Source organism: Patagioenas fasciata, chromosome 31, assembly GCF_037038585.1.
Source record: "Patagioenas fasciata isolate bPatFas1 chromosome 31, bPatFas1.hap1, whole genome shotgun sequence".
NCBI lineage: Eukaryota > Metazoa > Chordata > Aves > Columbiformes > Columbidae > Patagioenas > Patagioenas fasciata.
The window spans coordinates 730,250-755,254 of record NC_092550.1 but is presented as its reverse complement, the minus strand read 5'-3'; the positions used below and the strand labels follow the sequence as shown (position 1 = coordinate 755,254).

At 50.3% G+C, this 25,005-nt stretch overlaps 1 pseudogene; it reads right to left on the bottom strand.

The window, feature by feature from the left end:
- Positions 1-25,005, bottom strand: part of LOC136115802 (dynein axonemal heavy chain 9-like) — a 210,151-nt pseudogene that overhangs the window by 57,769 nt on the left and 127,377 nt on the right.

The window sequence follows — 25,005 nt, the reverse complement described above, 5'->3', positions numbered from 1 at the left end:
CCAAAGGGCTGTCGGGCATTGGAACAGGCTGCGAGGGCAGTGGTGGAGTCACCATCCCTGGAGGGGTGGACAGACGTGGAGACGAGGTTCTCAGGGACACGGGGCAGTGCCAGGGTTGTGTTAATGGATGGACATGAGGGTCTCTTCCAACCAAAACAATTCTATGATTCTATAAGGTTTGGCTTTTTTTCATATAGTTACAGTCATGCCTGAGCCACCACTTACCTGTCGAGCAGCTGGATCATTTCTTCATACTTCTCTATCACCCTTCTTCCTTCAGCAGAGTCCAAGCAGCTGGTGGCACAACAGACAAGCTCAGCGTTACATTTAGCCCTGTGAGGCTGCAGTCTCTATTTACCCCTTCCCAAAACCACCCACCACCTTGCAGGCAGAGCCTGGCTGGGGATCTTACATTCCAACCCCACCATATCGCCCAAAACCATTTCACTGCACAAAAGCTCTCCAAGCCCCAGTGCGCCCTTTTGCGGGTGTTTGCATGGCAACTGGAAATGAGAACCACGTCCTGGGGGAAGAACAAGGGCCCAGAGCTGCTGGAGGAACACTGGTCTCCGTAACATACTCAATGCTCCGGTGTTTGCACAGAGCAGGGCAACCTCTGCTCACCAGCCACCACTTTCTGAGGTCAAAGAGGCACAGAAAGAAGCAGAGTGTGGCTCCCGGCAGATGAAGCTCTTGGCGGTGCCCAATTCATGCCCCTCAAACCGAAGAGCAAAGGTGTCCCAGAGTGCGGGAGGCAGAGCCCTGGCCACGCTGCCAGGGCTGTACAGCCCAGGGAACAGCAGGCCAGAGGAATTCTTATCATGCTGTCTTTTCCCCACTGTTTCATCTACAATATCCAAGTTTTCCTCAAGATGGTTGTTGATTTTGGAGGACATATTGACAAAACTTGAATTAACTTAACCAAAAGCTGGAAAAAAGGAGCGCCTGAGCAGTCACCGCTGGGCAAGTGCTGAGAAACCTGCTGGAAGTAAACAAGTCCTCTGAGCAAATCCAAGTAAATCCCAGCAAAACCACTTTTGTTTCTCCTTTTTAATCCTTTTTCCCTTTCAACAGCATCATGTCACCACCGTTGCAGAGCATGTTATTAACTACTCTAAACAGAGGACAGAAAATCAGTGTGAAATGCAGATCTGGGTCCTTCATGGTGGACAAAAATTTGCCATTTAGGTTCAAATCAGACATGATAACTTGGGCTCTGTGCTGGGAACAGCCCAAGAGTTTGTTCCATTGCACCAATGTCTTTGCTGCTGCAGAATAACTGTGCACTTAAAGACACTTAATGGCAAGATACAGCGAGAGGAGGTTACAAACATGGTACAGTGACGGTCAAGTTATTTTGGTCAAGCACATTAAAAAAGTGGATCCATTTACACAGAATCCTGACCAGCACACGTGAAGCCATTCCTGTGAGCTACCAGGTGCAGTCCCTAGAACACCCTCAGTTGTCATAAGTCCAACACTGCCTTGCTTACAGAGCTCTTCAATGTTGTCTCATGTGGTGCCAGCTGTGAGTATGAGGCCATACTTCCCTGACACCATCCGTTATAACAAGCATTTGGGTGATAAATATACCAGCATTGGTTTCTTTCCTTGATCTTGGGAGATGGCTCCTTTGTTTAACGCTGAGAAAGTTTTCTTCTGCCCAACAAAATGCTCGTCTGCTCCCCAACATGCAAACCCAGCTCCATCGACCCATCTCAGCTGAGTCCAGCCCAGCACTTCTCTGCTATTCACAGTTTGGATGATGCCAGAACCAGGACTTGCAGCTGAGGAGGTCCTGGAGAACATGCTGAGTGGGATTGCAGCAGGAAAGGTTCTGATACCTCTTTCAATTGCAACCCGGGAACTATGTCTGAAAGCTGAATAGCCCACTGTGCCTCTTAATCGCTTCAAAACAAATCCAGTTAATGAGTTTCTTAAAAAAAATAATGATCACAAGGAAGCTGAAAAGCACCAGTGCAACCACTTCACACCTCTTTGACTAAGAATTATTTCAGCTATAACCATGGGATAATGTTCACCACAGAAAGAAAATCAGATTGATTACAGAGAAGATAGCAAGGTGGTCATAAAGCAACTTAGCTGGAACAGACACGCACAGATGTGGGATGTGCCTGAAGTGATCAAACGGCACCTGGATTCGCGCTCGCAGCTCCTGCGCCCAGCGCAGCGCTCCAGCCACCGGCGGCATGTTCTTGTGCACAGGGGGGGATCCTGGGGAGGGCACATTGGAACAGCGTTTGACTGAACACTGCACTTGTAACCCCAAAGATGCAACAACAGAACCTCATCTGCAGAAAACTGCTCTGATTTCCCAGCTTCCTTCCTTAAATCCAACATCTGCCACACTGATGTAGGTCTGTGACCAAGGCGAGTGCCTCTGGATCTTGAATAAGGAGCTGAGATCAAACGAGAAGCCCAGACTATGTCCAAACCTGAGCTGATGTGAGGTGTCCCTTGCCTGGGACACATTCCCCGCCCCTCACAAACACTGACATAGGGATTTCTGACCAGGAGTTACTTCTGTCCGTCTTATCTAACAGCCACAGAACAATAACCACAAATTCACAGCAAATGATTCTCTCCATGATTCTCTCCAGTCCAGGACTTGTCTCGTTCCAGTATGATCTTTCTGAGGCAAGTAAATAGGTTATTGTTCAAAATGACACACTTGAATCCTCATAATCTGATAGAAATCCACCCATTCCCCCCTGTGCCAACAGTCACGGGGAATAATAAACTTGGAAAAGGCTGATTAGACCCTTGGTTACAAAGTCCCACTCGCATACTTTGCATTTTAAGCATTGTAAGGGAAACAAAATAAATTCATTCTGAGGAGCACATGAGTGGGTTTGCAGGTCCCATGGGGTGTTGGAGGCAGCACACAAATGTGGAGAGAAACCTCCTGTCACAGCCTCGCTGGGAGAAAAGCTCAGCATGTGTCTCCATTCCCAGTCACATATCATGCATACACATTTGAAAAAGGGTATTTTTACTCCTAACCAATTATTTGCTTTAATACTAAGAACAGAGCTTTCCCAGGCATTTCCATTGCCACTAGGAGCTACAGAGGCTGAAAACATCTGCAATTTGTAAAGTTTTGGGTTCCTTAGAAAAATAAATCATTTCCCCCCCAAATTAATCTCAATCAAACTCCCTGTAAAACCCATTTTACTCAGCACGTTCTACCTACCGAGCTTCAGCTCTGCCTGGATGTGCCGGGAGTAGATCAGCCTGGCGTGGTCCAGGGCCCTGCTGAACATGCTGATGAGGACGGAGTATTTGCCAGCAGCATCTGCAGCGACTACCGGTCGCTCCAAAAGGCTCCCGAACATGTCCAGCAGCTGTTGGGGTGAACACGCAGGAAAAGAAGAGGGGAAAAATTTACAACCCCGACTCCTGCAGAGAGATCAGCTGGGACCTTCCTCCCCAGCCCAGAGGCTTCAATACTGTCCGCACCGATGGGCACTTTGGAAAAAGGAAATTTGCTCCCTTTGTTACGGGGCCTCTCAGACTTTCTCTGGGGTTGGACCACATTCCAACTGTTGTTCTTCAAATGCTTCAAGATTTTCTATTTTCTTCAAAAAACTTACAAAGATAAACACTGTCACTTGCTAAAGTCTTTTCTACAAATGCTTATATTGATTTTTTTAAAAAAATACCATTTATTATTTCTGCAAGATAGATTAATTGATAAATAAACCAGCTTTGTTTCTAGAAAACCTGTTTCCAAAACTGAAACAGATCCATGTATTAATAATATTAACAAATTGATACTAACAATATCAATTCTCACCAGGAAATCCTAGAAAAAGCATGATTTCCCCCAACTTGCAGAGAGAGACACAAATATATCTCCTGGCATCCAAAAGCTTTGTGAGGGACCCACCAGCCTGAGCATCCCAAACCAAGAGCAGCCCAAAAGCTACAAGTCCCACTGTCCCACCAGCAAACACCAGCCCCATATGCCTGTGGCTCCAGCACTGCCTGGTCTCCTCAGCGTGATTCTCACCGAGCCGGGTGCCCTGATTTCCCTTTTAGGGAAGAGCAAGGGAGCGATAAACAAACCTTGAAGGCGTGGTCCAAGTTGGAGGCGTCATCAAAAGCCTGGATGAAAATGGTGCCCAGCCGACGGTCCATGTCTTCTACTTTCTGCTGGAAACCAAAGGCATCCTGCTCAAAGTCCTGCACAAAGGCAAAACACAAGCTGTGAGGCTGCAAGATGGCACTAGGAAGGTACCTGTAACTCCTCGATCCAGAGATGCCCTCTCTTATTCACCGTGAACTAAGCCACGCCTCTGGCCAATCTTCAGCCATCGCAACGTGGCAAAGTCCTCACGAAGCTTGAGAACATTTCTGTGCTGTCCCATGGCTGAGATGTTGGCCCTTTCTCTGGGAGGGACCCTTTGGTCCTGAGGCCTTTCCACAGCCCACATGGCACTATCTTCAGCCTACAGGCAAGATGGACTATTTCCACACCCTCTCCCCCACCACTTGGCCTGAAGACCACACCATCATCCAGAAAACCCACGGATGCACCTGCTGAGTCCCAAATCCAACCTACTTTCAAGTCAAAACAAGCCTGTGGTTCCATGGTGAGCTGGTTGTGAGTGAGGCCGTTTCAAAACACTCGCACAGGTTGCCCAGAGAGGCTGTGGAGTCTCCACACTTGGACATAGGTAATCTTGGAGATATTTCACCTGACCAGTCACAGTCCTGCTCTAGCTGAGCCTGCTTTGAGCAGGGAAGGTGGACTGGGTGATCTCCAGAGGTCCTTTTCAAACTCAACAGTACTGGGTTTCTGTAATTTCCATCATCTTCTTGCACTGCTTTTCTTGCTTCAATTGTAATAAATTCTTTGAACTTCAAGAGTAACATCTATATTTGTTTTCCTACACGTAAAAGAGTCCAAATCAAAGACTGAACTTGACAGTCCGTGACAGTCCTTCTGTTCTAGCTTGGACAAAACCACTAAAAATGAGGTCATGTGTCTCTTTTCCAAAGGACAAAGTGCAAGGAAATAGCTTTTACTATTGCTACTGCTGAGCTCCAGCAGATCCAGATGCCATGTTTTAGCTAAAAAAAACGGCTCCAGCAGTGGCAGAGGGTGCAAAACTAGAGCACTGAAAGAACAAACATGACTCAGAGTCACACAAATGGCCATGGGGTCACCAAACCCAAGCCACCTCCTGCAGAGCCACTGTCACCTCTCCTCTGTGCCTGCCCTGCTGAAGGAGGGGTGCTATGGAGCAAGCAGCTTTCCAGCAAGAAACACTGGGGACGTGCCACCCCCTGCAGAGATGTACTGGGAGCTGCAGGAAGCAAAGCACGAGCCACCCATCCCCACACCAGGCAGGTCCCAGAGGGCTGGGAATATTCCTTTAATTAAAGCACTACTGATAATAAAATAGAGCATCCTTGAATTCTGAGAGCCCCAGATGCCATGTGTTCATCTAGGCAGGAGCGAACACATCCCAGAGATGATCTGAGTTGGCCCTCATCAGGCAAACTACCTTGTTTTTCCAAAACTAAGACAGAGTCTTATATTAATTTTTGCTGCAAAAGATGCTTACTTTTTTACATGTATAGCTGCCTGGACCCTATTTAAATTGACTTTTTTATGAACTGTAACTAGGGCTAATTTTTTGAACAGGGTTCATATTTCAAGCATCCTGAAAAATCATGCTATAGCTTGTTTTTGGGGTAGGTCTTATTTTTGGGGAAACATGGTAAATACCAAGAGCAGGAAAGCAAAGAGATGTGGGTGTTGGTATAGCTCTTATACCTCAGCAAGCACCATGTACAGCAAAAGCTTGTGCATAACTCATGGAAATCCCAGTTTCCCAGCTGCACTGATCTAAGGTGCTGATCTAGCAAGATATGTTAGATATAGACGTGCAAGAAGTCCCAAATCTCTGCAGGAAAGGCCAGCGGCTCCCTGTTCCCTCCAGTACCAGATCAGATCATAATGAAAGGAGGAAAGAGCTGGGAAGAAGATAGCAGGAAACTGCTGCTTTGGAAACATGCACATGTTCCTGATGTTCCCGCAAACTGGTCCCACCTACCGTGTTGGTCAGGTCAAGACAGTCATAGGTTCGCTCTGAAAACACCTTGTATGCCTCCTGGAATTCCTCATACATGTCCAGGACCTGCTGGCCCAGGGTCTTCCCTTTAATCCCACTGAATTCAATTTTCTCCAGCTTCATCAAGTCCAAGGAAGTTGCCAGGAGATCCTTCAAAGTCAACGGAGGGAGACACAGGTCATGATGTTGACAAAAGAAGATGACAACAGTTGTCACGACAGAGTTGCACTTGCTGAGGGACCTTCCCAAGCACAGCGCTGGTGCTCAGGCTGGGTGGCAGGGATGGGAAGGGGGGAGCCTGATCTGCCTGTCCTGAGCATCAGTGGCTGCTCATAACACGTCCCTGCCCAGTGAGACCTGCTGCAGCCACTAGAAATACCATGACAACTGTAAAATCGCTTTTAAGTGTATTTAAAGGACAGATCCAAAGCAGGATATGAGACTCTTATATGTCATCCAGCATAGCTAAGAATCCCAATTTTATAGGTATTAACCAAGGACAGATTTCTAATATTTACAGGTACCCAAACTGTCCAAAGCTCCTGCGCAGTCAAACCTCCACGTGTCCAAGTGGGTGTTGCAGCACCTGCCCCGCTGGCCCTCTCTGCTGAGGTGGCACACGGGTCCTTCCCTTCCCTTCCCATCCTCTGCAGCCTGGCAGTGTCACCTCTTGGGAAAATGTCCCGCTCCCCCAGTGGTGGTGGCAGCACTGGGCAGCTCTGCTGCCATCCCACCTCATCTGTCTCCCTAGGTAGGGCCAAGTAAGGGCTGGTTGAACATCCATTGTCTCAGAGGACCAGGAGAAATGTGCACAGGAATGTACTGGTGGCCACTCTCTGCCTGCACTTGTCCTGGGGCCACCCGAGCAGGGCAGCAGGTTTTACCACAGACACGTAATATGAAACAGTGCAACGAACCAAAGGAAAGGGATCCTTCCCTCTTCACGTGCTCATGGGCTACCCATGCACCAGTGTAACTGCAGCTTTTATGAAAATTCGAAAACAAATGCACATATGCATTCATATTCACTTCGACACACCAGCACATCCGCTTGAACAAATACCTAGTAAGGCAAAAAAATAATGTGGAAATACCAGTTGTCCCTTGCTTTGTCTTGCAAGGTTGCTTGAAATGAAGTGATGAGGGGAAATTGAGACAGAGAGAGATGCAGCAGTTTTCCTCATTAACAGGCTGGTGTGCACTATGCTTTTAATTATTGTTTTACAGCTCACTCCGCAGGCTCTCCCCCTGACTCCAGATACTGCAGCTCCTACTGTCCCTGGAGTGTGGGACAGCCACGGAAGGAGGAAACAGACACTGGTCAAAACGCACAGTGCCCCAGCTCAAAACCTCCCCACTGGCTTTTGTCTGCAGCCCATATCCACAGTGTGCCCATGGCATCCATGGAATCCCAGCAGTCAGTGCCCCAGAGCCTTTACAGGGTCCCAGTAAACCTGTCACCAACACTGTCCTCATGATAACCTGCAGTTATTCCTGTGTCTATTTATATTCCTCTCTACACTGACCAGCATAATTTGGTTTATTTCACATCAAACCCTACTGGAAACCATCATTATGAATACTTTTAAAATAGGCACCAGTCATGACAGTTTTCAACATAGTTAATTAAGGAACACATAAAAGTATATGGCACATTTAAAGCAGTAAAACTGCAAACACCAGCAACCTGTACACTGGCCATCCAACCCTACACACTGAGAACGCAGCAACAATCAACAAAGAAATTCATTTGGGATGTGTGTGGAGAGCAGATGAATGTGTGTGGTTAGCCACGTGAGAGATAACAGGTACATGCAAGGTCTGTACAAGAGGTACATACAGTATCTGTATAAGAGGTATATACAGTGTCTGTATAACAGGTACATATGGTGTCTGTATGTCTGTGGTCTCCAGACACAGCCATGTGGTAAGGAGAGCATAGGGAGCTCCCACATTCACACTCAGACCTGCTCTCTGCAGAACATCTCCTGTGGCTCAAGGAGCCCTTGGCCACACTGGGAGCTCAGGGATGACACCCCAATGTCCCTGCCTCAGGTGACAGATCTGGCAAACAGGGACACCCCTGAGCCACAGCACCCCAGTTTGATGGACTACGAGGATGCGAAGGGACAACCTGGTGAGGAACGTGTCCCTGCTCCTCCCCAGGCCCACGTGGCACAGCCAAGGGGATCCTGCCATCTGGCCTCTCCAAGACAGGCAGGACCCAGCTCTAGGGTGTCATAGAATCATAGAACCATTTCAGTTGGAAGAGACCCTTAAGATCATTGAGTCCAACCATAACCTAAATCTGTCTCTGATGGCACCAGGAGACCTGGGAGATTACATTGCTTTATTTACAGCTGTGCAAACCACACCTCCAGTAATCCTCCTTTTCTTGCCCCAACAGGAGCAAGGAGTCCAACGGGACTCCTGAGAGCAAAAAACACACCTATCAACCTGACCAGCTTACATATGCACTGAGCAGGACATAGTAAAACACAGTCTTAGACTCGCTGTAACAGGAGACCTAACAGCAAAAGAGTGGCCCCATTCCCTGGTATCAGGTGAAGCTATAGAAAGGAAAGATGCCAGCAAGTGATCTCCTGGCTACAGAGTTCTCCTGACGGTCCGCAATGTTTTTCAAGACCAGAGTCTCACCTCCACCATCTCCAGTCTCTTCAGGAAGGTGTCCAGCCTCGCAAACACCATCGTGGAGCTGAAGTCCCACTCCCTCACTTCTTGGCCTGGTTCATAATACATGTGCAGTTTTTCCCTTCTCTCCTCAAATGCCTCTTTGAACATGTTCAGGATACCGAGCACCATTCGCACCTTGCCCAGGCTCTCCTCCATGTCCCCTTTCAGAAGGTCTTCTGGAGACAGGTACACCAGGGCCTGGAAGAGCAAAATCACACCTGAGAGGTCACTTCTGCCATCATGGAAAACAAGGACTTCTTGTGTTGAACACATTTGAACCTGTTTATTAAGTTAAATGCTGCCTAAAGAATCACTTTTCCAGGGAAGGACAATAGGAAGAAGGGGAGAGGGGACACAGGGGACTGCAAACACAGGCATCACAGCCACAGACCTGCTCAATGAGAAGGTTGCAGATCTCCTGGAGCAGCACCACTATCCGCACGGGCATGTTGTAGTGCTTGGAGGCGACCCAGATCAAACACACCACGTGGAGCAGGGGGAGCAGGAAAGGCTTCACCTCGCTGAACTCAACCCTCTCTACGTCTTCCGAGCGGCGCTTGAGGGGTGTCAGGTGCAGGTGAACGTCCTGAGCTTCAGTCAAAGCTGTGTTGAGAGACGTGAGAAGCGGTAAGAACCACCCAGCTGCGGTGTGCTGGGTTCCCAGCTAGGTGCTGGCCTCACCACATGGAAAAGCGCCTGGGAAAAGAAACTGTCCTGACAAGCACTGAGCACCCTCAGCCACCTGTGTGCTGCAGGTCACTCACTCGTGAACATCACTCACCTGCGGCAGCAACCAGAACAGAAATAAGCTGATGTGATGGCAGGGGACAGGGAGCTGGGACAGGGCTTCGTGGAGAGCCTGAGTCCACAACTGCTAAAAAGTCACACGGAATTTGCCCAACAGCACCAAAAATACAGTGCTGCCATGGCTGTGAGCCATGGCCTTGCTGTACAGCACGACAGGCTGTACAGCCTTGGCCTGAGCCCTTTTTAGCTCAGTTTTGGCTCAAGCAACTCCTTGTCCAGTGGGCAGATGACGACGGCCCCACTAGTCCTGACTGTAATAGAAAACCTGTCAACAGTAAAGCAACTGATGTCTGACTCGTCGAAAGCTTTAGCTTAGCTCTGTACAGCTGTGTGGTTTTACCCTGAAGAATTACCCCAGAGCGCAAGCATTAATAAAACCAGATCGTTGTGCAATTAAACCTGTGGACCAACAAGAAGTGACAGAAGTGCTTGAATGCACGCAAAAATAACCCCTAAGGCCCAAGACCAAGGAAGAAGAGACTCCCACTATCAGCATCACCCTCCCAGCAAATCCACCAACAGCAGCCACACCAGTACAATGCCAGGGAAAGGGGCAGAGACTTAAAAGCAGGTGCACACAAATCTGAACTGCGCTGTAATGGAAATTAACAATTATAGTCCAAATTATCCAATTAGGGTTAGTATCGCTGTAGCCGGATTAAAACCAAATATTTGTTGTATTTTGATTAAACCCTTAAAGTATTAATTAGTTTAACAATGAACCCTTGGCTCCTTATATAAGGGGTGTTTCTCCAGCCCATTTAAACTGCACAATGCAGAGTGTGACACAGATCCTTAAGAGATTCAATGTTCGCACGTGAAGTGGTGAAGAACAGTGTTTTCTGCCAGCACGTGCACAGCTAACACAGTCTGGATGGTTTCATTGTGCCAGAGAGCAGCTGGGTTGGACATGGATGTCCAGCTGTGTTGGTCTGCAGGGACAGACCAGCAGGACTACACTGTTTTTCACTACAGACAGGGATTTGCAATATTTCCTTGGGCTGCGCTCAACTCCCCTAAGCAAAGCAAAGCAAGGAAATTCGGGCTGCAGTGGCCAAAGCCTGAGAAGCAGCGCTCTAACAAAGCAGTCTTAGGTACAAGATCTGTCCTCTTAGTCTGAACTCCCATTCCTGCATAATAACACCAGAGGAGCTGGTGGAAGTTGAGGTGAGTCCTGTTAGAGTAATGCAAACACTTTATTACAGCAGAATAAATTCCCAAACCCATTCACCCTGAACTTTGGCAAGAGTCTGGCTCAACAGACCAGCGATGGAGCTTGTCCCAGCCTGGAAACAAAAGCCTAGACTCAAGCACAAGCAGCCCAGTCTCAATTCACAAACTAGAAAGATTTGGCTTGAAATCAGTCACACCAGGCCATGAAGAAAGGCCAGAAGCCAGCACTGTGGTAAAGTTGCCCCAGCATCTCACCTGCCTCAACATCCATTAGCATGGTTTTGAAGGCTGGGATGTAGCTGCTCTCAACTCTCTCCAGCAGCTCCATCATGTTCCTGACCTTCCTCGTTGTCAGCTGGTTGTAAATGCATTCCAGGTCATCACACCTACAGCAACCGAGACACAGAATCACAGAATCAGTTGGTTGGAAGAGACCCTCAAGATCATCGAGTCCAACCATAACCTAACCCCTGGCACTGCCCCATGTCCCTGAGAATGTCATCTCTGTGACTGTTCAACCCCTCCAGGAATGGTGACTCCACCACTGCCCTGGGCAGCCTGTTCCAATGCTTCACAACCCCTTCTGGGAAGAAATGTTTCCTAATATCCAACCTCAGCCTCCCCTGGCGCAACTTGAGGCCGTTTCCTCTCATCCTGGCGCTTGTTCCTGGGGAGCAGAGCTCGACCCCCCCAGGCTCCAAGCTCCTTTCAGGCAGTGCAGAGATCAGAAGGTCTCCCCTCAGCTCCTGTTCTCCAGCTGAACCCCCCAGGTCCCTCAGCCACTCCCATCACACTTGTGCTCCAGCCCCTCACCAGCTCTATTCCCTTCTCTCAACTCACTCCACTACCTCAAGGTCTTTCTTGGCCTGAGGGGCCCAAAACTGATTTGAGGTTTGGCTTCCCCAGCGCTGAGTACAGTGGGACAGTCATTGCCCTGGGCCTGCTGGCCACACTGTTCTTGATGCACACCAGGATGCTGGTGGCCATGTTACCCACCTACACTGGGCCATCAGCTGTCCCCCAACATCATCTGTTTCCCCTGGGCCTGATTCAGGGCTTCCTCCAGCTACACATGGACTGTGGAAATGGGAGAAAGCTGCATGAGGCACAGACAAACCCTACAGGACAGAAAGTGCTGAGTTCAGCATGACAGCAGCTCTGCTACTGACAGAACATCGCTGAAAAAAAGCCATCGTGTTTCTGCAGGCATTAGCAACAGCTCTCCAGCCAGCAGGGCTTTGCCCCGAGTCAGCCTGAACCAGTACAGCACAAAGGTTTTCAAAGGGCAGGAGGAAATACCACTCCCAGGCTCCTGAGCATCTAAAGCCCCTCTGGCCCTGACAGATGAACAGCAGCCAGCTGAGATGCACCATTTCCAGACAGCCCCCAGCAGGTGTCCATCAGCAATTACTCCTGTGGATGGCTCCTAGTGAACAGTGACGAAAGAGTGCCCAGAGCGGGTGTGGAGTCTCCTTCTCTGAGACATTCGAACCCGCCTGGACCCACCTGTGTGATCTGCTCTGTGACCCTGCGTGAGCAGGGCTTGGACTGGGGGATCTGCAGAGGGCCCTTCAGCCCAACCAGCCTGGGATCCTGTAAAGGGCATTTCTGAAAAAAGTCCCTTGAGGTGTAGCCCCTGTGGTGGGGCTAAGTTAAAACACAGCCAGCTGCCCAGTGACCTCCCAGGCACTTTGCAGATCATGATGATTTTCTGTGCGGGAGCAATTTTCCTTAGTTGAAGCCTACATGAACCCCAAGTGGCCTGTTCTTCTCAACTCCTGGAATTAGCAGCTCCACCACCAGCACTCTCCCTCTACACAAAACCAGCACCACAGGGCACCATGCACTGGCCAGGCTGCTCTGGGTACCTGTTCTTCCAGAACTCCAGCTCCACCTTCGGGTTCGGATTGCTGCCTTGCAGGAGAGGCTCTGAAGACTCTTTCTTCAGTGCCTCCTGGATCTGGTGGCTCCAGTCTATGATGGCCGACTCCATGGCATACACCAGAGATTTATCTATCCGTTCCATGCTGTAGTAAACAGAGTACGTGATTAACTTTGTTGATGTGCATTGCTCAGTTGGATCTACTTCCAATGGCCGTGTGGGCAGCTGGATTTTACAGGGTTTCACATTTCAAAACCACAAAACAATCAAACCCCATAAGATTTTGTCACTGGTTTAATATAGGAATTACACTCTGGAGAAAACGGCTGAATGTCTGCAGCAGTGTGGGCAACAACACTGTTCATAAAGTGAATGGTGGAAATGAAGAGCCAGTCGCCACCTCTCTGCACAGCCAGTCATTGTCACATCAGATCCATTCAGGTTCAGGATCTGACCTGGAGACTCACACATCCAGCAAGATTCTCTCTCCCCATACCATTCTCCCTCAAAATATTCTACATCCCTGCAGTCATTAACTCACTTAATTCAGCAAGAAACACCACCAAGTGGGCTGGGAAGCTGAGGACAGGTCACCCCACTGCCTTGGAAGCAGTAACTTCTCACAAAATCCCACCCGCACCACGTCCTGTCTGAGGAGTGATTCATTCCACTGCACCCACACATCTCCTGGGGTTCCACAGGGGCGCGCACGCAGCCCAGACACAATGACAACTTGATGTACAAACGCATCTGCTTCTCTGGACCTTCCAGAACCTGTTATTTTGGGGTGGTACTCACGATTTCTCATTTTCCAGATCAATGTCCTCAATTCCCTCTGAGCCAGCTGGGAGAGGCAGCAAGGTCTTGCCGTCTACTTGGCCAACAACTGTGAAAATGGTACTTTTGAGGTTGTGGACATGACGCACGATGTCTTGTGACACCACTTGTGGCCAGCCCTGATGGTTCTTCTTGTTCGTTAGGATGGGCACGATCACCTACAGCGGGAGTCACGGAAGACCAATGGAGAAAAAAGTGCAGCAGGAGACGGACGGGCCACCAGGCTCTGAGGTCTGTGCTTGGCCAAGCCTGGAGACCCATATTCATTGCTGTCTCAAGCAGTTCCCATGTGAAATAGAGGCAGCTGATGATGAATGGGCATCTCTACAGGCCCACTTTATACAGCAGAACACCCTTTTCCCCAAATCCAAGCAGCCAAGGAGGGTGGAAGCCAGTAGGCAAAGTGAGCAGCCCCATCCCCAGGCTCTCCCAGCCTTTCAAGCCCGCAACTGGAGATGGCCCCATGGGCTGCTGTCCCTTGCCCTCACAACTGTCCCCGGTGCTTGGTCCCCATGTCCCTGCCCATGGGCACAGCCGTCAGGCTGCCCTTTGAGCCTGCCAGGGCTGGGCTGAGCTCAGTGTGCTGCAAGGGAAGGTCTGCTGGTACCCCCTGGGATACACTGGTGGTGAGGGTCCCCCAGGTCCCAGCTGCAGCCCACCAAACAGGAGCTTTGCCTTTATCAGCACTTTTACTGACCCGGCAGCATGGGGTTGTGGGGCTGGTCGGGGTTTGCCCAGATCTGAGCTGCTTTTGGCTTGTTTGAGCTGTGACAGCAACACCGTGTCTGTCACCTATCCTGGCTGGCTCTGCACTGGGACCAGCCTGTGGCAACAGCCTAACAAAGCCAGGTTGTCCCTAGTGACAAACAACAGCCCTTTGTGTTACTGGACTCAGGGTGGGGGTAGGGGAGGGGGGGGGAGGTGACTAAAGGCATAAAAATAGCTGCAAATGGACATAAAATTGAAACGGAATAAAGCAGCTCAGCACCTCCATGGTGCTGTCCCAGGATGCTGAAGACTCTTTGGAACTGTGGCTGGCTCTGTAGACCCGAAGAAGACCCGACCAGCCACCTTCGTGCCCAGGGAGCCGTGGGAAGGGGGAGCACAACCCCAGGGAACACACGGGCAGGTGCTGACGAGTTCACCTTCAGCAGTTTTAGCTGCATTATTAGCAAGATGTGTCTCTATTACTTAAAGCATGTGGACTGCTAATGCCAGTGATGTTGTAACCAGGCAAATGATAGCCGTTCATTTTCTTTCTGACTGTTAAAATGATAACTGGACTCAGGATGAAGCCCCAGCCCACAGAGCAGGTGTGTTCCCTTCGGCACCGCAGGAGTGAAGCAACAAGTGGACAAGGTCACCAGCTGTGACCCCTCACCGAATAAAGACAAAGTGTGGGCAGAGGAACACACGACCCCAACCCCAGGAAATTCAAGACCTTTTTCACCTTCACGCAGACCCACCCCATCTGCCTGACCCAGCACCACCGCTGCTTTTGCCTTCAAGTGAAGCTTGAGAGGAAAATAGGATGAAAACCAGGCACAATCTGCTCCCTGCAGAAATACTGCATGTCTGCACAGGGGAGAGCAAAGCCTGCAAACACGCAGCTGGGACGCACAATCCCGGCTCCCAAAGGCATTCAGAAAACAGGATTTAACAGGATCTGCCAAAGTGTTCCTACCCCACCATCTACCCATAGCAGACGGTGCTTGCAATGCTATTGGCCAGCCGTGATGCAAAACCACTGTTTGTGCAGACTTCGCAAGACCACGGGGCTCATCAAAACAAAAGCTCCCCGTATAAATAATGTGTTTTCTCACAAAACCAGGATAACCAGTCTGGCAGCCTGCTCTTGGGAATCCAATCTATCAGTCACCATCTTAATATACCAAACATCATGATCAGAGCTTCTCAAATCCAGCAGCTCCTCTGCTTTCCCATTACAGCCTCATTCCTGAGACTTCTCCAGGTGAGGAGCCATCAGGAATAAACCGAAACAACATTGTCTAGTTCAGGCTAATAACACAGCAAAGCAAAAGCACTCGAACCTCTTGACGATCTCCTTAAGAAAACATCAGCCCACCTGAGATAACCCGACACTGAGCTACAGGAGGCTCCTGAACATCACAAAACACTTTTTCACTATGAGAGTAATCGAGCACTGGCCCAGGTTGCTCAAAGAGGTTGTGAAGTCTCCATCCTTAGAGATAATGAAGAGCTACCTGGACATGGCCCTGGGCAACTGGCTCTGGATGGCCCTGCTTGAGCAGGGGTTTGGAGTAGGTGACCTGCAGATGTCCCCTCCAGCACCTGTGGGTACATCAGTCCCACAAGGACCCCACTGATAGACAGAGCTGATGTGGATCAGCATTCAGGTGGTTTATATGAGTTCTAAAGCCGTCCATGGTACTGCAAAGGGCAGAGTTAAGGGTACAAGTGCATCAGCAGAGAAGGGAGGGAGGCCAAGGAGCCTGTCTGTAGGAGGGGACACCTTCCCCGCTGCCATGTGCGAGGGGCACCCGGTACTCATGGGTGCCAGGGCTCCCTCTGCACCTCCGGGGCTGCCCAGGCCTCACAGGATCCCAGCCTGGTTAGGTTGAAGGGATCTCTGCAGATCCCCCAGTCCAAGCCCTGCTCACGCAGGGTCACAGAGCAGATCACACAGGTGGGTCCAGGCGGGTTTCAATGTCTCAGAGAAGGAGACTCCACACCCGCCCTGGGCAGCCTGGGCCAGGCTCTGCCATCTCCCAGCAAACAAATTTCTCCTCATGTTGAGCCTGCCCCCGTGGCCCCTCATCCTCACCTCCTCCACGAGGGCGGCAAAGTGCCGCAGGGCATCGGCGGGCAGGTCCCCGCAGAGCAGCTCCCCGGGGCCGGCGCCGGGGGCCCGCAGGAAGAACAGCCCCTTGCGGCGGGCGGCGGGGGGCGGCGGGGGCGGCCCCAGCTCCAGCTCCCCGGCCGGGCCCCGCCAGAGCAGCAGCGCCGGCCCCGCCGGCCCCGCCAGGAAGCTCCGCAGCAGCGGCCCCGCCGCCTCCCCGCCTGCCCAGCGCTCCCAGCGCTCCGCCGGCACCCCCAGCCCCCGCGCCGCGCACCGGCACAGCCGCTCGGCGCCGGGCACCGGCTCCACCGCCTGCTCCATCCGGCCGGCACCGGCGGGTGTTGGCGGGGAAGAGCCGCGTTGCCCGGGGGAAGGGACACTGCGAGGAGCCGGGGGCGGGCCGGGGCGGGACCCAGCTCGCCTGGGAGACGCAGCTGCCCCGGGCAACCACGGGTATCAACACAAGCTGGGGATGGAGGGCCTGAGAGCAGCCCTGCGAAGGACTTGGGGGTGCTGGGGGATGCTCCCTCTGGGGGGGGTCTGGATACCACTGGATCCACCTGGGCACCCCCAAAGTGGCTTTTTAGCACTTATTTTTCTCCTGAAAAAGCAAACACAGTGGGGCTTTCTCCCACCTGGTTTGGCCTTTAGGAAGGGAAGAGCAGAAGAAGGGGCCTTGGGGACTAGAACCACTACGCAAACATTTGATTAGGGAGACAGGAGCTAGAGATTTGTCTGTCACTGTGGAAGAGGTGACAGCGGTGTGATCTTTGCCTCCAGACTAATCCCAAAAATATGCCCAAGCTAGAAATGGGTCAAATGGGGAAAGGGAATGGGCCTGGACCACAATGGCAAACTGATTGTTCAGAACTCCCAGGAAAAGGGGGGTACCGATATTTGTTGGTATTAACTGATGTTTTTTCAGGTTGGCCAGAAGCGTTCCCTACCAGGACAGCAAAAGCTTAGGAGGTGACTACAACACTGATACACAAAATAATACCAAGGCTTGGAGGCCCAGCTGTTAGATCCTCTGATTGAGGGCCACATTTTACTGACGAGTATGTGAAGTCTTTTGCAGAAAACTTTGAAACCATAACAGGAAGGTCCATTTCAAGACCCCCTGACTGCTACCAATATCAGAGAACAGAATGCCTGGATTCGCCATTCTAGAGTGAAGAAAGCCTGCGAAACACCACGGAGGGTAACCCGGGCGCAACCTGGAAAACTCTGTTTTTCACAGTCACCTTTTGGTCCTTCTGGGTGAGCAGCCTGGGTGGTGCTTCCCGCATTGGGAAGAAGAAACCCAAAAGAACAAACAAGTAGAATTTTTGGTAGATATGGGGGCAACACTAATGAAAACCTGGATAGAAGAAACTTCAACCCCATGATGGGAGGGGCCTTTTTCTTGTTTTGTTAACTACAGAACCAGCCGCTACCCCACCCTGAAGCACGCAGGCTGTTGTCCCACACTGCCAGCACCACCCCCCTTCTTTTAGCAGGATCATTTTATCTGAGCATGGCAGTGGCCCTAAAGGCACTTGCTTTGATAGAGCTGTCCAATAAGGTGTTGAACAAGTCCTCGCAGACACGCAATGATGTAGCACGCTATAGAAATCAGTGCTTCTGTTACTTCGATTAAAGAAGTAATTTCTCTCAATATTCCAAACCAAGATTCTAACAATCCCATGAGTGGACTATCTACACCTGAATTCTCAGCCAATTCTTCTGCTGAAGCTGTGGTTAGACATATATCACCTTTTTCTGCCAACATCGTATCTGGGACCATGTTATTTTCCCATGCCATTCTACTAGTAGCATCTAATTGCTTGGTGATTCATTTAACTGCTTGTCTAGTATAACTTATAAATAAATGTTATTTATCCCGTCTACATTCTTGTTTGTAGTTACCTACCAAAACAAAAAGGACTCAGAACCCGCAGCTAACTTGACTTCTTGCTTTGTGTTCCTTGGGGACTCCTCTGGGGACCCCAATCTAATTGAAATAAACCCTGTCATCAGAGGAAAGCCCTCAACTCCTTTTTCTGTTGCCCTGATGGATCACAGTGTTCAAATGCCAGGGTAAAAGGAATTTCCAATTGTACGGCGTCACAGGTACCTTCCCAGTGGGGGATAAAATGGAATGAAGTGTCATCTTCCCACAGTACCACCAAAGATCCACTCAAGAAGCATTTGAGGACATATGAGGACCAACTTCCCGTGTCTCTGCACACCTATTCATGTTCCTAGGAACTTGGTATCATTCCTGCCGCGTCGTGAGAGACAGGCAGTATGATTTCCAATTATTCCTGAAAATGCCAGGGGAATTTTGATATTTTTCCCTGCAAAGCTGGAAACAGGAGGGAGAGAGTATGACACGACTTATTTCTCCATGCCGTAGAGTCTTGGCATAAGGCTAAGACGCACTCCATCCCCTGTCAATCTTCGCTCCACCCCAGAGGGAAGGGTACCACTTGGGCCACAGGCCTTCCTGCCGCACAGGCATAGCAATTGCTCGTTTAGGCTTTGCACCATATATTTGATCCATTCTACCCAGGCATTTGTACCTCCATATATTTTGAACCTTCCCAGGGCATCTTTTCTACTAATGTCTATTTGTGATCCATAAACCCCACTTACTGAATCATCTGCTCTCTGCCTTGCAATTAGCAAAGGGTTGCACTGCAGAGACTCACATCCTGGGAGAGACTGTCCTGTAGATAGGGTCATTTTTCTTTTCAACTCTATAACCGTTCATTGCTCACTGTCCATCCCCTAAACTCTGTGCTCCAAATAACACTGTACCAGGAGGGGCAATGAGAGCACAGGCGGCGGCCTTCCCCGGCCCCAACCACCGCCTGCCCGCCCCAGTCCGCCGCAGCGAGCCCGGCCGCCCATCCCCGCCCAGAGTTCCTCCCCACCCCCCGCCCCGGCCTTTCGCCAGCGAGTTCGCCTCCCCCCCGGGAAGCCGGGGCGTCCCTGCCGGCTCCGTGCCCGGGGTGGACGGGGGTGGACGGCGGGGGGGGGTGGACGGGGGGGGGGGGGGGGGGCACGCGGGCGTCCCGCGGTTTCTCAGCCCCGCTGTCGGAGGCCTAACCCCCTCACCTGCCCGTGCTGCCGCCTCCCGCGCTTCTTCCTCGGTGGCTCGCTCGCTCGGTCCCTCGGCCCGCTGCCCGCCCCGGCCGCGGGCTGAAGAAGAAACCGACCCCGCCAGCGGCTTTGCCTCCCCCCGGGGAGGCATAGAGACACCGCGTCCCCGTCCCCGTCTCCCCGTCCCGGCCCGCCTGCCTCCCTGCCTACCCGCGCGCGGGGTTCCTCGGCCGATCGGCAAGACGCTCCCGCGCTGGCCTCCCCGCGACCGCCCGCCCGACGGGCTTGACTCCGAGCGACTGACCGTTGGGCACCTGGCGGGGGGCAGGGGGCCGGTTGCCGGGCGGCGGGGAGAGCGCGCATGCGCGGCGCGCGCAGTTGCCGACCCCCTCCGGCCCTTCCCGCGGGTGGGCCGGAGGGGGCGGGGGGCAAGGCGAGGGCGGGAGAGACCGCGCTTTGGGGTGCGGGCGGGGCGGGGGGTGTTTGTGCTCGCCGTGCAGTCTGAGCCGGAACACGAAGTGAAATTATACGGCGGCGGCGGCGGCGGCAGGTGCGGGTGGGGGGCACGACGACACCACCACGACCCCGCCGCCCCTGCCGAAATAAACCCCCACCAAAAAAAAAAAAACCACCGCCACGAAACCCGCATCCCCACGCCACGCGCGAGCCCCGAAACTCCAGACACGGACTCGCCGAGCGTGTGCACGGATCGCGAGGGTCGAAAAGCTCGACTCGTAGAGTCGCGTACACTGTCCCGCAGCCACCCGCGAGAGGCTCGCTCGGTCGCGTCCAGCTCCTGTCCCTGCGTAGGACCAACCGCCCCGCCGTTCCGGTTCAGTCCTTGCCCGCCGGTCCCACTTACTTAGACTAAGCCTAAAATGCACAGATCTCTCCATAAGGATGGGTTTTATACTCTACTCCCACAATCTGCTGGCAGTACAAAAGAATAAGCGGCAGATCTACTTAGGCTGAGTCACGGTGCTTTGCTCCTAAGACCATGCATACCATGGGAATATTTCAGCTGCATGTCCCACCCCAACCCCAGAGAGCAAGAGCTCCAGGAACAGGTGGAGAAACAGGGAAGAACACTGCAGTGCTTCTGAGAAATAAAGCAAGGACAGAAAGGCAGACGGGCATGCTGTGGAACCTTCTCCTTACCCGACTGTGCTGCTGCCACTCACTTAATGACACTGTAGAGCAAGTACTTTTAGCACCTTTTTTGTGTTTCACGTTCCAGGAACCCTTCCCCTGGAGGTCCAGCTGCTGAGGTGGAGACTCAGGACCTGGACCCCATGGCTTCGGGGCAGAGGCTCTGATGGAGAGGAGAGGAGATCAGGGGTTGCACTGGGAAATGTGTCTGCACTGCAGGGGATGTGAGAGAGGTTCCGAAATCCCATCCCCAGCATTTCTGGTAGCAGTTAACTCTTCCTGCCCATGGCTGTGCTGCCTGCAGCTGTGTCTCTGTCCCTGGGTCTGCTCCCTGTCCGTGTCACAGACCCCGTCCCACCCGCTGTGTGCTCAGCTCTGTCCTGCTCACACCGCCTGGCACTGCCCAGGTGTTGCTTTATCCATGCGAGCCACGGAACCTGACACACCAATGTGATGTTCACAGAGTTCGCTTTATTGTCGGACCGGGCTGGCTTTATAGCAAAGCTGCCCTGTCCACGCGCCTTACAACAACGTGATTGGTTGTAACTCGTGCTATACAATAACATGCTAGGCTGCATGTACTGTCCACGCGCTCTGCACGCATGTGTCCGGCGATTGCTCACTCATTATTACATTCTAATGGTGCTCCTTTAGTCTCTTTTGTCTCTGGCTTCACCTCTCAGCCAGGCTGGCGACAACCCCATCCCCCTGGGGCGGGGGGGGCTCTGCCACTACATCTCCCCCTCTTTTATTTAATATTAACAATACGCCATATCATGCTTTAAATACAGTGTGAAATACAGGGTAAGAACATTAAGGCTAATACAATTACAATTAACAAGAACAAACCTGTTTTCAATATTCCTTTTAACCAAACAAGGCATTCACCCCAAAAAACCCAGTATCTTCTGTTATTTTCTTGTTCTGCAAATCTTCTATCTTTTTAACTTTTAAGTTCAAACAACACATACAATCAAACTCTTCATAACTGTGAACATGTCCAATAACAAAAAATTAATTGCTGCTCTGTTTTACAAAGTGGTATTCTCAACATTGGCTACATTCGTTGCTTAAAGCGATAACATGTCTGAGGTTAAGGGTTGTCATCACTGCAACCGGTTTCTTCTCTGTTAGCTAGCCAAGGTCTCACCCACTTTGCTGGGATCCATGAATTTTTGTGGTTACCTGTAGAAACACAAGCATATCCCCTTCCCCAGGTTATTAGTGACATAGGACCTTCCCATTGTTGTGTTGTCGGATTAAACACACTAACCTTAGGCACATTTTTGGAAAAATCTTTGACATTTTTGATTTGGTGCATAACAACCGGTTCCATTTCAGTTTCACTTTTAGGATTAAGCCAGTTCAGCACATACAATGCCTTCATCAATACCTCTTCTGGGCTCACACCAATTCCCCCTTGTTTTTTCAAAACAGACAAAAGATTTTTAATGCACGGTGTGCACGCTCAATAATTGCTTGGCCAGTAGAATTATAAGGGATTCCAAACAGGTACCTTCCACTGGGTGAGGAAGGCTGCAAGTCTGTCAGAGTGGTATGCAGGACCATTATCTGTTTTGATTTGTGTAGGGACACCCATGACAGCAAAAGCTTGTAGTAAATGACGTTTTACTGCCTTTGCATTTGCTGAGGTCAAGGCTGTAGCCCACAGCAGTCCTGAACAGGTATCTATGGAGACATGAATGTACTTTTGTCTGCCAAATGGTGCAAATTCAGTAATATCAGTTTGCCATAACTGACCTGGCTGCAAGCCCCGAGGATTTACTCCCTTTTGTTGGAGAGGGACTATGCGGGCACAATCAGGACAAGCTGCGATAATGGCTCGAGCTTGTTCCTTTGTAATTGTAAACTGCTTTCGGAGTGCTGCTGAGGATTGATGAAAGAATTCGTGAGCTTGTCTGGCTTGTTCAAAAGGGGATATATCTGCTACTGCCACAAGTTTGTCTATGGTGCTGTTTCCCTCTACTAGACCACCTGGTATGTTAGTATGGCTTTTTATATGCATGATAAATACTGGTGCTGTCCTATAATCTAATACGTTCCACAAATCTAACAATGCTTCAAACAATAAGGAATTGGAAACTCGCTGCAAAAGTGCTCTATGTATTCTTTGTACAATTCCCACAACATAAAGAGAATCTGTTACCAGATTAACTGGAGAGTTATGCCATTTTTGCAATGCTGCTGTCACCGCTCGCAATTCTAAAATTTGAACCGATCCTTCAGCTATGACAATCTGTGAATGCCACTGACCATTCTCAAACCATACAAAGCCTCCTTTGCATGAGCGACTACTCGCATCTGTGAAAATGGTTATAGCATCTAGTGGATGCTCACTAAAAATTGACATAGGCTCTAAGGGGAGGTTGGTCTTAAATATAGGATGTGGTGGATAATGATTGTCCACCTGCACCGGAATCCGGGCAAGAGCTGAGGCAAGATTGTCATGTTTGAGAAGGATCTGTTCAAACAAATTGAGGGAAATAGGGATCACAATTTTAGCAACATATAGTCCAGACAATGTCAGAAATCTGCTTAGTCCTTTCACTATCACTTGGGCAATGGCTTCCCACCTCTGAATGATGGTTTTTTGTTTTTGGCTGTTTAAAAATATCCATTCTAATATTACCAATGGATCCTTTTCTTCCGTGCTCCACTGGGCCAAAAGTCCTGCCACTTCCTTATTGGTATTATAGACATAGAGAGTAACAGGCAATTCTGATCTTACCCGCTGAGCAGTATTCTGTGAAACTTTTCTTGCAATCTGCTCAAGCGCTTTCTGTGCTTCTGGTGTGAGGCACCGTGGTTCTTGGGGGTCTCGTCCCCCACGGAGGAGACTAAACAGCGGTTGCAAATCTGTATTTGTAATACCCACAACATTTCTTATCCACTGTAAGTCCCCTACTAACTTCATTGCATCGTGAAGGGTTGCTATCTTTGCTTTCACAGTAAGCTTCTGAGGTCTAATCATGGCCTGAGTTAGTTCATATCCTAAATATTTCCATGGTGCAGTTTGCTGTACCTTTTCTGGTGCCACAACCAGACCCCATTGACCTAATTGCTTTGTCAACTGAGTTATTATGTCCTTACTAATTTTCTCTTTATTGCACAAAAGGATATCATCCATATAATGATAGATGATCATCTGAGGGTGTTGTTGCCTGAATGATTTTAAAGCCAAATCTACATACCATTGGCAAATAGTAGGAGAATTTTTCATTCCCTGAGGTAGCACTACCCAATGATATCTTTTTGTGGGAGCTTGATGATTAAGCACTGGAACAGTAAAGGCAAATTTTTCACAATCCTCTGGGTGTAAAGGAATCGTGAAAAAACAATCCTTCAGATCAATGACAGTTATATCCCAATCTTTTGGAAGCATGGTTGGGGTAGGAAGACCTGGTTGTAGTGCCCCCATATCTTTCATTACTGCATTAATTGCCCTGAGGTCCTGTAACAAACGCCACTTCCCTGATTTCTTCTGGATAGTAAAAACAGGTGTATTCCACGGGCTGGTGGAAGGGACCAAATGTCCGAGACTGAGTTGCTCTTCAACCAGCTCCTCTAAATGTGCGAGCTTTTCTTTTGGTAATGGCCATTGATCCACCCAGACAGGATCATTTGTTTCCCAGCTCAGCTTCATACATGGCCGGGTGTCGCTCGCTGCAATGGCCATTATTAAAAAGGTGACTGCATAACTATTCCCCACTGAGACATCACATCCCTTCCCAATAATGCAATTGTTGTGTTTAGAACATAAGGTCGTACCCATGCCTCTAAGCCCTCGCCCTCCTCCCTTATCTTAACCATATGTGTGCTGATGTGGGTGGGAGTGGCCCCCCCTATCCCCACTACCATGGTATTTACTGCTTCTAAAGGCCAACACAAAGGCCAGTCAGTGCGAGGGATAATCGTCACATCTGCGCCTGAATCTAAAAGCATTCTTTTCCTCTTAATCTCACTGCCAGGCCCAATAATGGAAACTACCCTAGATGGTTTGTCCAAAGTCAGTTTTTCCGTGAAAGCAACCACAGGGGCTCCAGTAGAACCAAAACCTTTCTGACCTCTTTCTGTATTTAAAGCCTTTGGAACACATGCTTTAAAAGGTACCAATTGTGCTATACGGGTCCCCTGTTTAATAGTCACAGGGGGTGTTAAGACTTGCAACATAATACCTATGGGTCCAACATAATCAGAGTCTATTAATCCTGGCAAAACAAACAACCCCTGTCTTGAAGCAGAAGAACGACCTATTAAAAGTGCACTCAATCCATACCCTAGGGGCCCTGTTACTGTAGATGGAACTACATGTACAGACCAGTCTGTTATTGTGACATCTGTTCCCACGGCCAGATCGACGCCTGCGCTTCCTGAGGTTGCTGCCCTGAGCTCGGACAAGCAACCATGGCTGTTCCCCCTCTCGGCTGGTA